This window comes from Rana temporaria, chromosome 3, assembly GCF_905171775.1.
Source record: "Rana temporaria chromosome 3, aRanTem1.1, whole genome shotgun sequence".
Classification (NCBI taxonomy): Eukaryota; Metazoa; Chordata; class Amphibia; order Anura; family Ranidae; genus Rana; species Rana temporaria.
Window position 1 is genome coordinate 494272727 of NC_053491.1, and position 18297 is coordinate 494291023.

The 18297-nt window shown below is 45.5% G+C and overlaps 1 protein-coding gene and 1 long non-coding RNA gene across 3 annotated transcripts in view; both read right to left on the bottom strand.

Moving 5' to 3' along the window:
- The window catches only part of LOC120933836 (NACHT, LRR and PYD domains-containing protein 3-like), a 41968-nt gene extending 33016 nt beyond the window's left edge, over positions 1-8952 (bottom strand). The window contains exon 1 of one of the 2 annotated variants that reach the window (XM_040347246.1): positions 8827-8952. The gene's annotated coding sequence lies outside the window, so the exon portion shown is untranslated. Of the gene's footprint in view, positions 1-8793 lie in introns of both variants that reach the window. The other variant, XM_040347247.1, reaches the window with a different exon arrangement.
- Positions 8953-15586: 6634 nt separating this feature from the next.
- Positions 15587-16255, bottom strand: LOC120933844. The gene is made up of 3 exons (XR_005748134.1): positions 16186-16255; positions 15834-16043; positions 15587-15711 (listed from the first exon to the last, which is right to left on the bottom strand). It is a non-coding gene; the product is annotated as an uncharacterized LOC120933844 (long non-coding RNA).
- Positions 16256-18297: the final 2042 nt, after the last annotated feature.

Sequence of the window (18297 nt, forward strand, 5' to 3'; positions counted from 1 at the left end):
CGAAGACGTCAAAGAAGAAGCTCCCCCTGGTAAAAGAGCTAATAAAGAAGACAGGGGGGGCCTCCGGAGCAGACTAATAAAATATTTTAATACCCTGTGTGGTTTATTTGTGTTTTTACCACTTTTCTTGCAGGTGAATGGGTAGGGGTACGATGTACCCCATACTCATTCACTTAGGGTGGGGGGCCGGTATCTGGGGGCCCCCTTATTAAAGGGGGCTCCCAGATTCCGATAAGCCTCCCGCCCGCATACCCCCACAACCAATGGCCAGGGTTGTCGGGAAGGGGCCCTGTCCTCATCAACATGGGGACAGGGTGCTCTGAGGTGGGGGGGCCGCAGTGCGCCCCCCTGCCCCAGAGCACCCAACCCCCCCATGTTGAGGGCATGCAGCCTGGTACGGCTCAGGAGGGGGGGGGGGGCGCTCGCTCGTCCCCACTCCCTTCCTGGCTGGCCGGGTAGCGTGCTTTGGATACGGGTCTGGTATGGATTGTAGGGGGACCCCCTACGCCGTTTTTTTTCGGCGTAGGGGGGCTCTCCTTACAACCCATAACAGACCTAAGGGCCCGGTATGCTCCTTAGGGGGGAACCCATGCCGGATTTTTATTTAAAATCCGGCGGGGACTTCCCCCTCAGGATTCATAACAAACGCCGCACACGTGTAGAATTGGCGGGAATCCAAGTCGGATCTCCCGTCGCTTCTATGACGGCTCTGTCTCCATCGCGGCAAGCCAGCTCGGCGCTGGCTCCCGCGATGGGGCTCGTAGGTGCTCAATCTCGCCGAGAAAGAGAGCGAGATTGACACAAAATCGGGTTCACCTACTGTATTTATTGGTTTTTGCAAAAGTTATAGCGTCTACAAACTATGGTACATTTTCTGGAATTTACACAGCTTTTAATTTATGACTGCCTATCTCATTTCTTGAGGTGCTAAAATGGCAAGGCAGTACAAACCCCCCCCAAATGACCCCATTTTGGAAAGTAGACACCCCAAGGAAACTGCTGAGAGGTATGTTGAGTCCATTGAATATTTTTTTTTTGTCCGAAGTGATCAAGTGATTGAATAATGACAAAAAAACTTTTTTTACAAAAAGTTGTCACTAAATGATATATTGCTCACACAAGCCATGGTTATATGTGGAACTGCACCCCAAAATACATTCTGCTGCTTCTCCTGAGTACGGGGATACCACATGTGTGGGACTTTTTGGGAGCCTAGCCACGTACGGGACCCCGAAAACCAAGCACCGCCTTTAAGATTTCTAAGGGTGCAAATTTTTGATTTCACTACCAATCACAGTTTTGAAGGCCATAAAATGCCAAAATACCACAAAACCCCCCCAAATTACCCCATTTTGGAAAGTAGACACCCCAAGCTATTTGCTGAGAGGTATGGCGAGTATTTTACAGATCTCATTTGTTTTTGAAAGTGAAGAAAGAAAAAAAATGTATTTTTTTTCTTTTTTTAATTTTCAAAACTTTGTGACAAAAAGCGAGATCTGCAAAATACTCGCCATACCTCTCAGCAAATAGGTTGGGGTGTCTACTTTCCAAAATTAGGTCATTTGGGGGGGTTTTGTGCCATCCATGGCCTCCGAAACTGTGATAGGTAGTGATAGGTAGTGAGGAGTGAAATCAAAAATGTATGCCCTTAGAAATCTTGAAGGCAGTGATTGGTTTTCAGGGTCCCGTACGCGGCTAGGCTCCCAAAAAGTCCCACACATGTGGTATACCCGTACGCGGGAGAAGCTGCAGAATGTATTTTGGGGTGTCATTCCACATATGCCCATGGCATGTGTGAGCAATATATCATTTAGTGACAACTTTGAGCAAAAGAAAAAATAAAATATTTTTCCCGCAACTTGTGTCAAAATATAAAATATTCCATGGACTCGACATGCCTCTCAGCAAATAGCTTGGGGTGTCTACTAGAGGTGGACCCATATGGATTTTTCTCTGGCCGATGAAACTATGGGGAGAGAGAGAGAGGGGAGTTCACAGATTCAGCGTGATGTCAGAGGTGGGCGGGACCCGGGTTGTCAGGCCCCAGCAGCAATCCAGCCAATGATTGGGCTGTTAGAAAAAGGGGCGAGGCCACATACATGTAGCGGTCCGCCCAGATCTCAGCTGACACATATTCAGGCAGTGTCAAATATCGGCCTGATTTGCATAATAATCGGCCGATGATGATTTCTCCAAAATGGCTGAATATTGGCCGATATATCGGTCAACCTCTAGTGTCTACTTTCCAAAATGGGGTCATTGGGGGGGTTTGAATTGTCCTGGCATTTTATACACAACATTCAGAAGCTTATATCACACATCACCCGCTCTTCTCACCACTTGAAGACAAAGCCCTTTCTGACACTTTTTGTTTACATGAAAGTTAAGTTGAACCCCCAAACATTATATATTTTTTAAAGCAAAGGCCCTACAGATTAAAATGGTGGGTGTTGCATTTTTTTTTCCACACGGTATTTGTGCAGCGATTTTTCAAACACAGTTTTTGGGGAAAAAATACACTTTATTTTATTTTAAAGCACTAAAAAACACTATATTGCCCAAATTATTGATGAAATAAAAAAGATGATCTTAGGCCGAGTACATGGATACCAAACACGACATACTTAAAAATTGCGCACAAACGTGCAGTGGCGACAAACTACATACATTTTTAAAAGCCTTTACAGGTTACCACATTAGATTTACAGAGGAGGTCTACTGCTAAAATAACTGCCCTCGATCTGACCTTTGAGGTGATACCTCACATGCATGGTGCAATTGCTGTTTACATATGACTCCAGACCGACGCTTGTGTTCGCCTTTGCGCAAGAGCAGGGGGGACAGGGTTGCTTTTTTCCCCTATGATAGCAATAGTTGGTGACAGGTACTCTTTTTTTTTTAAAAATTGGGTCTATTAGACCCTAGATCTTTCCTCTGCCCTCAAAGCATCTGACCACACCAAGATCTGTGTGATAAAATGCTTTCCCAATGGCGCTGTTTATATCTGGGGGGGGGGGACATTCCCTCCCACTGCTTGTAAAAGCAGTCTAGAGGCTAATTGGCTGCTAGGATTGCTTTTACATGAAAGCCGACCACTGGCTGAAAAAAATTATACCAAGATGATACCTAAACCCGCAGGCATCATTCTGGTATACCCATTCAAAGTCCAGCAACACACCAGTACATTGATGGTTCTTGTTGGACCTGTATTGTAATCTTTTTTTTCATGCAGCCTGTTGGCCGAACGAAAAAGAGATTGATCGGTGGGTATGCCCACCATTAGAATACCTCCCTTCATCCACCCACTTCTAATGATGGGCATACATGCACCATTTATATATGCTGAAGCATGGGGGCAGCCTCCTGCACACGGTCGGACTTTTCCACGGGCAAGCCTCTGAATTTCGACCGTATGTACGCGGCATTAGGAGCAAAAAAATCGCTCCTCCGCCCCTAATGCCCCCATGCTTCGGCATATATGCTCTTTTTTTAACTGGTGTTGCTGTCACGCTAAATAAATCCGCACTGCAACTGAATGGCGTACCTGCTAAGCAAATGATGGTTAACATTAAAACAAAGTAACATTACAGTATAACAGTAAGATCATACCATACCTGCAAAGCAAATAAAAAAGAAATAAATTACTATGATATAGATATATATATATATATATATATATATATATATATATATATATATATATATATATATATATATATATATATATATATATATATATATATATATATATATATATATATATATATATATATATATATATATATATATATATACACACATACACACACACACCAAAGCATGGGGGCATCCTCCCACAAAAAAGTTATGCCGCGTACTCACAGTCTGACTTTTCCATGGACAAGCCTCCGTCGGAACGTCGACCGTATGTATGCGGTATTAGACGCAAAATCGTTCCTCCGCCCCTAATGCTTCGGCATATATGCTCTTTTTTTTTAAACTGTGGTGGTGAAATCACCTCCTACAGCGTTGGAGTCACGGCTTTATGTATCGTGGGAGCAAACGCTGTTGCTATCAAGATAAATAAATCCACACAACAGCTGAATGGCGTACCTGAAAACAGTAAAGTAAATTACATAACTGAAAAGCAAGCATGATCAAACTTGTTAACAGAGAGAGAATAGAGAGGAAGAGAACAATAAAAAACGACAACTACTTTTTTATATATATAATTTAATTTTTTTTACTTTTTTTTTTAGTAACTGTAACTGTTCAACTTTTCGGTTCCAGATTTGGGTCTCTAAGTGTGCCTAGCCTGCGAAATGCTTTACCCTACGCTAAAACTTCACTCGTGTGTGGTAGCATAAAAACATATGCCAATGCAGAGACCAGGATTGCCAGGACAGTCGGGACAATAATAACGGGGGTCACGCCTATATCCCTGCTTGCTACAGACACAACATTTTTTGGGGGGGCTTGTTGGGTAGGGATATTCTCATAGAGAAACAGAAAATGCCTCTCATGCAGTCGGCTTACTGCATTTGGTAGGGGATGGTGAGGTGCAGAACCGCCTGGATACAGGAGTTCTAAGATGATCTCATCCTGGAATGTAAGGAAGGATCCAGTCCATCCTGAAGCTCTGTATATGACATGAGCATTCAGTAAAGCCAATTCAAATAAGTACAAAGACACTTTTTTATAGCAGCGTCTCGCCTTACGGGTAATATGATACGGCGCCATCAACTGGTCGTTGAGGTCCACCCTCCCATATTTTTGTTATATTGGTGGACACAGAGGGGTTTCTCCACAACACCAGTCGCCGTACGAATTTGTACTGTCGTGTCTATGTGAAGGGTGGTAAGAACGAAAACATTCTTATTGTCCCGCCACTTCACAGCAAGTAAATTATTACACCTGCAGCAGGCTCTCGCCCCCAGCCTAAGACGGGCATCTACAAGCCTCTGGGGAAAGCCCAGACGATTAGGTCGCACGGTGCCACATGCTCCAATCTGACGATCAAACAAGTGACTAAAAAGTGGCACGCTGCTGTAATAATTGTCCACATACAAGTGGTACCCCTTTCCGAATAAGGGTGACACCAAGTCCCAGACAATCTTGCCAGCACTCCCTATGTAATCTGGGCATCCCTCCGGCTCTACCTGACTATCTTTTCCCTCATAAACTCTAAAGCTCCATGTGTAGCCTGTTGCCCTGTCACAAAGCTTATAGAGCTTGTCCCCGTATCTGGCACGCTTGCTGGGAAGGTACTGCTTGAAAGACAAGCGGACAGAAAATGTAATTAGGGACTCATCAACACAGACAACTTGCTGGGGATTAAACAAGGCTGCAAAACGTTCGTTGAAGTGATTTATGAGGGGCCGAAATTTGTAGAGCCGGTCGTATTCAGGGTCTCCACGTGGACGACAAAGTTCATGGTCATTGAAATGCATGAACCGCAGGATCGCCTCGTATCGTCTCCTGGCCATGGAAGCAGAGAATATGGGCATATGGTCATGTGGACCAATACATCCGCAACTTCGGAAATTGGTGTATGCCCATGTTGAGGCAAAGGCCCAGAAAGGTCTTTAATTCGGAAACCGCAAGTGGTTTCCATTCTCTGGCAAGGATGGACTGGGGATTAGCGGCGATGTAAGTACCAGCATATAAATTACTCTGGTCCACAACTTCTGTGAAAAACAGCGAATAAAAATCAAGTGACGTAAAATCAGCCGTTTCCACCTGAATACCGAGTTGGCCAGTGAATGGGGGAAGTACGGGTTCTGCAGAAGTGGTGGGGACCCAATTAGGATAGGCGAATTCTGCAGGAAGGGCACTATGGGCACGACAGGCCTGTCTTTGTCGTCTTCTTCTTGGTGGCAGCGGGACACTACTTGTGCTTGCCACCTCGCCAGCTTGAACTGCACTTATGGGACTCGCCACGTCACCACGTGATACTGCAGTGCTGGATGAACGACCAGGGTGTACTAGGCCGCTGGTGCTTGCCAGTTCACCAGAAGGAATAGCGGCGCTAGTACTTCTCTGCTACATACAAGGGTTCTTGCTGCTCAACAACATCAGAATGGGGTCGGGTACGCCTGGCCTTAGCAGGTACCACAACTTCGTCGTCAGAGCTATCTGGCATGGAGCCGCTGTCGTAAACAGGATCGTATTCGGAGCCAGAATCTGACAGATGCGTGACCTCCTCTTCACTATCTGTCAGGCTCAGAAACATGTAGGCCTCTTCTCTAGTGTACATTCGCTTTGCCATTTTGGGCTCTAAATTTAGTGGTACACTAGTGATGAGTCACAGGTAAAAAAGCACCTGACTGTGAGCAAATGTAGAAAACGCTACAAAAAAAAAACTGAGCGATTGCAGGGATAAGGCCTGTCTCTGCGAACGCTGCAGTTATGTGTGTTGTGTTTTGTAAGTGACAGCGATCGATCGATACTGCACTTGGGTGGCTGGGCTGGGCTGGGCGGAGGGGCAAAACGCAGGTGCTAGCGGGTATCTGGGCAGATCCCACTAACAATGCACTTTTGGGAACCCTAAACTGCTGGGTACGCTAGTATAGATCTGATCAGATATTGATCTGTTCAGATACTATACCACCAAGTGGGGTGTATGCTTTGCGAGTAGGTGTAAGCGTTACTGGCACTAACCTAACGCTGCCTGGGGCGACGCAGACCCTGACTGATGCTAAAATGTAATTGATATCACCCGCCGGGTGATCAGGGGGTTAAACCTTTATTGGGTTATATACGGCAGGTGCCCTGATGCTATAAACAGCAAACTAACTAACCCAGCGTCACCCGTAACACTTATACGGTAATCACTGGTGAAAGGGTCAACTAGGGGCAATCAGGGGGTTAAAACGTTTACTAGGTAAAATATGGGGGTACCCGATGCTATATAAAAACCTGGCGGCGAACCTAAATAACTAACTGGCTAACCAGCGTCACTTATACGGTGATCACTGGTGAAAGGGTTAACTCTAGGGGCAATCAGGGGTTAAAACCTTTATTTAGAAAATGTATGGGGGTACCCAACGCTATAAAAACCTGGCGGCGAACCTCAAAAAATAACTGGTTACCTAGCGGCACCAGCGACACTAATACAGCGATCAGAAAAACGATCGCTTAGTGACACTGGTGATAGGGGGTGAAAGGGTTAACTGAGGGGGTAATCAAGGGGTTAAACCTTTATTAGGGGGGTTAGGGGGCTACCCTGGACCTAAAGGGGCCTAACACTAACGTCCCTAACACTTTTTACTGACACAAATGAAACTAAATGCAGTGATCAGTAAATAAATGATCACTGCAATCAGTGACACTGTGACAGGGGGCTGGGGGGGGGTGATCTGGGGGGGTTTGTGTGCCTATGTGTAACTGTGTCAGTGTGCTGTTAGGTGCAACTCACATTAGATGTCTTCTCTCCTCTCTGCCGGACAAAAAGACCGCCACGAGGAGAGGTGACATCACTTCCTCCTGCCTGTGTTTACAGTTCACAGGCAGGGGAAGAAGGTGATTGGCTGGGATCGATCGCAAAGGGGGTGGCTAGAAATGAATAGCCGCCCCCTCATCCTGGATCGCTCCCACGGACCGCCGCATGTACCAGGGGGGTCCCGATCAGACCCCCGACCCGGGGGAAGGCAGCCACGTACAGGTACGTGATTGTGCCTGTACGTGCCATTCTGCCGACGTATATGTACATGCGTTGGTCCTTAAGTGGTTAAAAAAAAATCTTTCAGGTCTGGTGGGCGGCATGATTGACAATGGATTTTCATCGAGGGACAGTTTTTTTTTTTAATAAACGAATTGTCAAAAACCCCTCTATTGTGTTTAATACTTTGACACTTTTTTGGTGACTGGGTAGAGGTATGATGTACCTGATACTTATTCATATAGGGGGCCTGGGATCTGGGGGGGCCTTGTTGATGGGGTTTTACAGATTGCGATAAGCCCCCCATCCACAGCTCAGAAGAGACACTTATCCCCATCAGGGAAGCTGTGTGTAGGGTATCTATGGAAGCCATGTGGATTGTGGGGGTATCTGGGGAAGCCATGTGGATTGTGGGGGTATCTGGGGAAGCCATGTGGATTGTGGGGGTATCTGGGGAAGCCATGTGGATTGTGGGGGTATCTAGGGAAGCCATGTGGATTGTGGGGGTATCTAGGGAAGCCATGTGGATTGTGGGGGTATCTAGGGAAGCCATGTGGGTATCTAGGGAAGCCATGTGGGTATCTAGGGAAGCCATGTGGGTATCTAGGGAAGCCATGTGGATTGTGGGGGTATCTGGGGAAGCCATGTGGATTGTGGGGGTATCTAGGGAAGCCATGTGGGTATCTAGGGAAGCCATGTGGATTGTGGGGGTATCTAGGGAAGCCATGTGGGTTGTGGGGGTATCTAGGGAAGCCATGATGATTGTGGGGGTATCTAGGGAAGCCATGTGGGTTGTGGGGGTATCTAGGGAAGCCATGTGGGTTGTGGGGGTATCTGGGGAAGCCATGATGATTGTGGGGGTATCTAGGGAAGCCATGTGGGTTGTGGGGGTATCTAGGGAAGCCATGTGGGTTGTGGGGGTATCTAGGGAAGCCATGTGGGTTGTGGGGGTATCTAGGGAAGCCATGTGGGTTGTGGGGGTATCTAGGGAAGCCATGTGGGGGTATCTAGGAAAGCTAGGTGTGGGGTGTGAAGCTTGGCTACTACAGAAGACTTTCCTAGCAAGTTAAAGGCGGAGTTCTCCTTTACATAATATAAGTCTCTTCTGAAGTAATTTATGCCCCGCCCATCCCAATGTTCCGTCTCTCACTCACCTTCTCTATGGAAATGTTCCGTCTCTCACTCACCTTCTCTATGGAAATGTTGGAGTCTGTAGTTCTCTTCTCCACACCTCAGGAAATGTTTCTAAGACCCGACTTCCTGGAACATCGTATTTCATTGTATTCCACCCACTTTCCTACTTCCTCATTCCTGAGAGGGGTGTGGCTACAGAGTGGAGCTCCACGTTTGACAGAAAACATGTGACTTCCACTCTTTTTTTTTTATTATTGAACTTTATTGTAACAAACAATGAATGGCTGTAGCTGGGAGAGGGGTGTGGCTGCGGAGTGGAGCTCCAATGTAGACAGGAAACATGTGACCTCCACATCCTGTGGAGCTCCAGGGACTGCAGCCTGCAGCACATACTGATCCATTCTGTTGGGATTTGTAGAAATACAAGAAGAGATTTTGGGAGGTTTTGTACTTTCTGGTAGTAAAGTGTCTCCATAAGATAACTTTGTAATGTGGATTTGTGTGTAAAAGTGATTGTTTATTATTTCCCAGTTTCTATTTGTGGTGATGATGGAAGTTGATGTTTATGTTGGAAGAAGAATACAATCCATGTCTCTAATCACAATCTCATTGTCCTTGTTTGTCCCCCTTCATCCCGACTATCAGGACCGAGACTGAGACACACACAGATCTCCACACAAACAATGTTTTACAGGTCAATGGAATGTCGGCATTAAATCATACCTCCCAACTTTTTGAGACAGGAATGAGGGACACCTATCAGCAAAAGTATGCAGGCATAGGACACACCCCTTGCCACGCCCCCTTAAAGGAGAATTGTACACAAAAAACAAGATTGGTTAAACCCACAAGTGCTTTATTTACCACTTCTATCTGCCTTTATATTGGATTTTAGAATTTACAAATGCAGCAATTTACAAATCAGATGAAAAGTTTAGCTCTGGGAAACACTTTTTGATAGATAAAAAGTGCATTTTATATACATCTGTATAGATCAGACCAAAATGAGGGACAAATGAGGAGGAATGAGGGACAGAGGGACATTGCTCCAAATCAGGGACAGTTCCTCCAAATCAGGGACAGTTGGGAGCTATGATTAAACCCCCATCTTCCTGAAAATCATATATATGTTCTGGTGCAAATATTATCCACTTACCGATCGCCCGGCCACATTGTACTGAGGAGGGGGGGCGCTGTACTGAGGATGGGGGGCGCTGTACTGAGGATGGGGGGCGCTGTACTGAGGATGGGGGGCGCTGTACTGAGGACGGGGGGCGCTGTACTGAGGATGGGGGTGTCACTGTACTGAGCATGGGGGGTGCTGTACTGAGGATGGGGGGCGCTGTACTGAGGATGGGGGTGTCACTGTACTGAGCATGGGGGGCGCTGTACTGAGAATGGGGGGCGCTGTACTGTGGGAGGGGGAATTGTACTGAGGATAGGGGGTGCTGTACTGAGGATGGGGGGTGCTGTACTGTGGGAGGGGGAATTGTACTGAGGATAGGGGGTGCTGTACTGAGGAGGTGGGATGCTGTACTGTGGGAGGGGGAATTGTACTGAGGATAGGGGGTGCTGTACTGAGGAGGGGGGGGTGCTGTACTGAGGATGGGGGGGGTGCTGTACTGAGGATGGGAGGCACTATACTGAGGACGGGGGCATTATACTGAGGACATGGGGTGCTGTACTGAGGACGGGGTGGCATTGTATTGAGGATGGGGGGTCACTGTACTGAGGACAGGGGTCACTGTACTGAGGACAGGGGTCACTGTACTGAGGACAGTGGGGCATTGTACTGAGGATGGGGTGGCATTGTACTGAGGACGGGGGGGTCATTGTATTGAGGATTGGAGGGTGATGTACTGAGGACGGGGTGGCATTGTATTGAGGATGGGAGGGTGATGTACTGAGGACGGGGTGGCATTGTATTGAGGATGGGAGGGTGATGTACTGAGGACAGTGGGGCATTGTATTGAGGATGGGAGGGTGATGTACTGAGGACGGGGTGGCATTGTATTGAGGATGGGAGGGTGATGTACTGAGGACGGGGTGGCATTGTACTGAGGATGGGAGGGTGATGTACTGAGGACGGGGTGGCATTGTACTGAGGACGGGGTGGCATTGTACTGAGGACGGGGTGGCATTGTACTGAGGACGGGGTGGCATTGTACTGAGGATGGGGGGTCACTGTACTGAGGACAGGGGTGCTGTACTGAGGACAGTGGGGCATTGTACTGAGGACGCGGGTTGCTGTACTGAGGACAGGGTGGCATTGCATTGAGGATGGGGGGTCACTGTACTGAGGACAGTGGGGCATTGTACTGAGGACAGGGGTTGCTGTACAGAGGATGGGGTGGCATTGTATTGAGGACAGGGGTTGCTGTACTGAGGACGGGGTGGCATTGTATTGAGGATGGGAGGGTGATGTACTGAGGACAGTGGGGCATTGTATTGAGGATGGGAAGGTGATGTACTGAGGACGGGGTGGCATTGTATTGAGGATGGGAGGGTGATGTACTGAGGACGGGGTGGCATTGTACTGAGGACGGGGGGTCATTGTATTGAGGATGGGAGGGTGATGTACTGAGGACGGGAGATGCTTTAGGCAAAGTGATGTGCTGGTATGTCTCTGCCTACTCCCAGGTTTAGGGCAGGTGCATGTTCACCCCACCCCCTGCTAATTGGACACAGCATCCCAGCCAATGATTCACACCCAGGACCAACTGATCGTTTGTGTCCAATCGCAGCTCAGAGCTCTGTGTTGGGTTGTTTACAGAGGGAGTGATCTGTCAGAGATCATTAGTATAAAGCAGCACACTGTACACACATTACACTGAGTTATGGAACATATTTAACCCCTTCATCACCCAGAGATGTTACCCCCTTCCCAGCCAGTGTCATATTTCTAGCACTGATCACTGTATTAGTGTCGCTTTTAATGTCACTTCCCCCCCAGTGTCAGTTAGTGTCAGATTGCACTATCACCGTCCCTCTAGAAGTCCTTTATCTCCACCATTTGTAGTATAAAACAAATACAAATTCCACTACATATCCCATAGAATGTAGATATAGAACTTTCACACAACAATCAATATCCACTTATTGGGAATTTCTTTTTTTGTATCAAAAAACATGGAGAAGAATACTAGCTAGATTCACGTAGGGTGTCCTAACTTTGCGGCGGCAAAGCTTAGCGTGTTTACACTATGCCGCCGTAAGTTAGCGAGGCAAGTACATGATTCACAAAGTACTTGCCTGCTAAGTTACGGCGGTGTAGCGTAAATGCGGCCGGCGCAAGCGCGCCTAATTCAAATTCGGCTGAGGGAGCGTGTTTTATGGTAATGAGGCTTGACCCGACGTGATTGACATTTTTTTGGAACTGCGCATGTGCCGTGCGCCTACATTTCCCAGTGTGCATTGCGGCTAAGTCCGCAGCACGGGCCTATTGATTTCGACGTGGACGTAAATCCCTATTCACGGACGACTTGCGCAAACGACGTAAAATTTTCGAATTTCGAAGCGGGAACGGCGCCCATACTTTAACATTACTATTCCAACTATTTGATGGAATAACTTTAGGCCTGATAATGCGTTACATAAACGGCGTATCTGTACTGCGTCGGCCGGGCGTACGTTCGTGAATAGGCGTATCTAGTGATTTACATATTCTACGCCGACCACAACGGAAGCGCCACCTATCAGCCAGCCAAAATATTGCACCCTAAGATAGGACGGCGCAAGCCGTCGTATCTTAGATAGGTTTAAGTGTATCTCTGTTTGAGAATACACTTAAACCTAGGTCGGTGCAGATTCAGAGTTAGGTCGGCGTATCTACTGATACTCTACTGATACGCCAACCTAACTCTATGTGAATCTAGCTATACATTTAGAACAATATTTATAAATCTATTTTTTTCCGGTTATGTTTATTAGCAGAAAGTTTGTTGTTGTTTTTACAGGAGATAGTGAGGAGATTATAAAGTTGAAGTCTACAAATGTTCTCACTGAGAAAGTTGTGTGAATTTCTTATATTTTATTTGCAGTTTATTGATCTGTTATTTCTATTACAATCTTATGGGGGTGCCGACTTCTGTGCCGTCCAGTGGGACATTATCACCCCCACCTTTGTAAGGGAACAAATTAAAGTATCTGCCGCCGATATTGTGTCAATCTCTCCTCTGCTAGCGGTGAGATTGACACCCGTGATCCCCATCGTCGGGAGCAAGCGCCGAGCTTTGTCGCTCCTCCCGCGAGCGAGAGAAGCACAGTCTCGTTTTGCGGGTTTCCAGCGCGATCACATTGTGCTGTGTTTCCATATGGTTTTTGGGTAATCTAGAATTAAATAGAGATATAGGTATGTGTGTGTGTGTATATATATATATGGCTGTGTCTATATGAATAAATATATATATTTTAATTATGAATATATTTCTCTTAGTAGTGGCTGAAGACATTTCAGTCAGAGTACAGAGTATATTGTTCATTTAGTATGCTAATTCATGGCATTTAGTACATAGCAAAGTTCTTTGTTACCAGACATTTCGGAGTCAGTGAATTAAACCACCTTATGTGATGGACCCCATGCTGGGATGTTCAATCAAGACAGCCCCACCCTTTTTAAACCTGGGAAAGTTCACTTTACTCTGCTGCCACATATAGTCACCAGGATTTGTATGAAAGGGGGCTGACTTATGTAGTCAGGCCTCCAATCGTGATCCTAGCTAGGCCAACCAATGGGACGTTAGCATAGAGAGACATACTCGACTGCAGAGAGAAAGGGAATTTTGGACTTTTATGGAAGCATCACTTTATGAAAGGATGACTTGATGGAGAGATGGCCTAAAGGCATGGGTCTTAAAAGGGTAACTATGGTATAGGCACGTTTTTAATTACATGTAGCAACTGCACACGCTTGTAATCAAATGTTTTAGAGGAATATGCTCTAGATTCCTTCATGTAAATGTATGTATTTTAAACCACGGTCTTGTTTGAGACTATAGATAGGTTCTGTGTGTTAGATTAGACTTTGTATTAGGGTTGTCCCGATACCACTTTTTTAGGACCGAGTACAAGTACCGATACTTTTTTTTATGTACTCGCCGATACCGAATACCGATACTTTTTTTTAAATGTGTCCCCAAATGCAGCCATGCCCCCCCCCCAGAAGCAGCCATGTCCCCCCACAGATGCAGCCATGTCCCCCCCCATATGCAGCCATGTCCCCCCCACAAATGCAGCCATGTCCCCCCCACATATGCAGCCATGTCCCCCCCACATATGCAGCCATGTCCCCCCACATATGCAGCCATGTCCCCCCACATATGCTGCCATGTCTCCACACATGCAGCCATGTCCCCACCATATGCAGCCATGTCCCCCCCCATATGCAGCCATGTCCCCCCCCATATGCAGCCATGTCCCCCCATATGCAGCCATGTCCCCCATATATGCAGCCATGTCCCCACACAGATGCCTCCATGTCCCCCACACAGATGCAGCCATGTCCCCCCCACAGATGCCGCCATGTCCCCCCCACAGATGCCGCCATGTCCCCACACAGATGCTGCCATGTCCCCACACAGATGCAGCCATGTCCCCCCACACATGCAGCAATGTCCCCCCACACATGCAGCCATGTCCCCCCATATATGCAGCCATGTCCCCCCATATATGCAGCCATGTCCCCCCATATATGCAGCCATGTCCCCATGTCCCCCCATATATGCAGCCATGTCCCCCCATATATGCAGCCATGTCCCCCCATATAAGCAGCCATGTCCCCCCCATAAGCAGCCATGTCCCCCCATACAGTATATGCAACCATGTCCCCCCATATATGCAGCCATGTCCCCCCATATAAGCAGCCATGTCCCCCCCCATAAGCAGCCATGTCCCCCCATACAGTATATGCAACCATGTCCCCCCATATATGCAGCCATGTCCCCCCCATAAGCAGCCATGTCCCCCTCCTTACCTGCATGCTGCCGCGCCGCTAATATGAGTGGGGAACATTACAGCTTTCATTTGAATAGCTGTAATGTTCCCGCCGCGCTGTGTATAGACACTCCCCCTTGCTCGGGATTGGACAGATCATCCGAGCAAGGGGGACTGTCTATACGCGGTGCGGCGGGAACATTACAGCTATTCAAATGAAAGCTGTAATGTTCCCCGCTCGTATTAACCAAGCGGCCGGCGGGATGCGGTGTAGCGGCGGCGGCGGGATGCGGTGTAGCAGCGGCGGGGGGTGTGGGGGGGCTGAGTATTCTATTTAGGCATCGTCGGTATTTGCGGGAGTACAAGTACTCCCGCAAATACTCAGTAGCGTTCCCGATACCGATACTAGTATCGGTATCGGGACAACCCTACTTTGTATAAGCTCTAATGTGTGTTATGTTAAAGCTTTCGCTCTGGACAATAGAACTCTCTTATTTCAACCATATATCATATATGTGAGATATTAAATCTTAAATATACAATTACTTTGTAACAGCTGGAAACACAAAATCGGCGACACCTACTGTATACACAGGATGGATAAGGAAAGACATTTGGAGGAGGGGCTCACATGAATTGTAGCTCAGACCACTCCGCTGAGCCTAAAAAAGAGTTGGCATATATTAGGGGAGGACAGTTCCTCTCCAAATATAGGGATTTTTTAAATGAGATGTGTTGCTCTTGGTATATAAGGTAGGCGCACAAAACACAAAGTTTAAAGTAGTATCAAAAATAATTTAATTATGAAAATATAAAATATCATATTTCATATAATTTACACAATAAGATATACATATGGTCAGAAACCACAGTTACATGAAAAACAAGGTAAAGGGAAGACAGGTTATTTGGAGGAAAATTCATGCGAGTTTGCCAACTAGTTTCGCACTATGTGTGCTTCATCAGGGCTTGCATAATGTTCCTGTTCCTTTTATATATGTAGCAGTCTGCGTACGACATAAAGATTCATCATTAATACAACAGTTTATTATATTTATATGATTTTAAACTTTGAACAAATGTGTTTTAAGCACATATATATAGAAGGGGGAGTATATAGTGCGCTTACCATTTCCGTTAAAAAGCTCTTAGAACTGGGCAGAAAAACCTGCCTAAGATTCAGCGAGGGGGCACTGGATGCAATCAGGAGACTCGTTACTCCACTTATAATCAATGGAAGCCAGATCCACTTGATTTTAGCAGGTGCGGACAATGAAATGTTTGAGGGATTCAACACAAAAGAGGATACAGATGACTAATGGTTGTATTTATATTCTTTCTAAAAACAAGCAAAAAGGTTTAAGTAATATTAGAGAATCTAAAGAAGTATGTATATATTAATTAATGTATTAAGTGTCCATGCATTTAATAATTGTTATAGAATTGAATATATCCAATGAGAGCTTAATGGCGATGTTTACCTCAATAGTAGCAAGATTAAATTTTGTGCTGCTAGATGGATCCCAAGGGGTTCCCAATAGGTTTCCACAAAATTCTATGAATGGAAAGTAAATATATATATATAAATATAAGAGTTTTAGTAATTATCCTGTGAAAAATAATAATAATAAACACAGTGCCTGTGACTGAATGTCATAATGAGGCAATTGTCTATATGTATAAGCAGGAATTTTTACCTTAAGTAGTAATGGAAAAAGATATATTGATATTTCCAGTTGTAATCCGGGAATGTAATGCCTCCGTTGAATTACAATTAAGGGTAGTATTGATAAAGTGGTCCAAGGAAAATACCATCTGTTACCACTTGAATTCTACAGAGAAGTAAATACAGAAAGGGAATTCAATTTTTGGAATAGTGGAGATGGCTAAATAGCCTGAGTGGGGCACTGATTAATCAGAGTAAAGAATCATTACCTTTGTTGAATAGTGGCAGCATAAGGACAGGAGGGTCCGTATGCTGGCTTCTCAAATATAGTTGTGTTGTCCTTCCTCCAGCTGTCCAAGTCAGCGTCTGACATATACACTGTCCGCGCTGACTTAAATAGCTGCATTTCCACCGGAAGTGAAAAGAGTCAAGACTGACTCCTGGCATCACCTCCGGTTCACGTGTCCCAAAACGAATGCGCACGCAGATGATGCGCTTCAGCGTGATGACGTATGCTGGAGCGCATAAGAAAGAGACATAAACAGGACGTCTCTTACCAGCCAAAGGAAAAACGATCGGCTGGATGTGCGTGTGCGTCCCATCTGATGATATTGATGGGAAACAGAGGCGTCTAGGATATCGCGCCCCCTGTGTTGGGACATGTTATTGGCCGCACCACGCTTAGTGTGAGGTCCAATCTCGCTTTGCATCAAGAAGCCCCCTGCATGAGGAATCGTACAGCTCAAGGCTCACAAAACAGAAATAATAATTTAGTATACAATAATAAGTAACACATATATAATTAGACATATATTTAACTCCAGAAAGACAAACCAGAGTCTGTTCTTAGTTTTACACCACAAAACATCCAATAGTGGTTCAATTTTACATTGCCTGATATTAGGAGAAAAATGATAGAGGCAGTGTCCATAATAGTACCGGTTGTTAGAGATTTTAATACTGTCCAGCTATTTTATCATACGGCCGGACAGAGCAAAAGAAATCATTATAGTCATGAAATAATAATAATAAATGCAGGATTGAATCAGACTGAAATGAAAGGAAATGAGAAATTGAAAAAAATGAAAAAAATGAAAAAAATGAAAAAAATGAAAAAAAATAAATTGAAAAAAGATCAAGATCAAATAAAGCAAATAAAGCAAAACCAAACACCATAGATACCAAGATACAAAAAATACATACAAAAAATATATATATATCTATATATATATATAGATATTTGACGTGAGGGGCGAAGCTATAGAGCCATCCAAACAGATCAAAAGTTGTATACCTATCGGAGCATCCACTAAATATATAAGAACAAAATAAGAACAAAATAAAGTTAAGGTAGACCTAGCAATGACCCATATGTAACAACTAAAGATTGTTATATATATACAGGGTCCTTAAGTGACATCTCTGTGATTCAAAACCAGTAACAACTGGTTGTAATAATGAACAGCTCAAAGGCATTGCCTATAAAAAGGGTTTGAATGACAGAGATGTATTAAGCCCTGGCGAATATGTGGCTCGCTGGTCGAAGATCCAACGAGCTTCGCGTTGGAGGATTTTTTTGTCGAAATCCCCACCTCTTTCTGGTAGGGGAATGACTTCCAATGCAAAAAAAGAAATAAATGAGGGGTCATAGCTATGGTGCAGGCCTACATGTTTACAAATGGGAGTATAGAGCAATCCCGCATCTAAGTAATAGAGATGGTCCTTAATTCTTCTCGCAAAGGTTCTTTTCGTCTTTCCTATATAGAATGCTCCACAGCGACATTTGGCAAGATATACAATGCCTATGGTTGTGCAATTGGCATGCCTCTTGGACTTAAGGAAACCTCCTCTAGGGAGGGAACAGCCGTCTCCTTCTTCAATCCAAGGGCAGACATCACATTGTCCACACTTATAGGTACCTGGTATC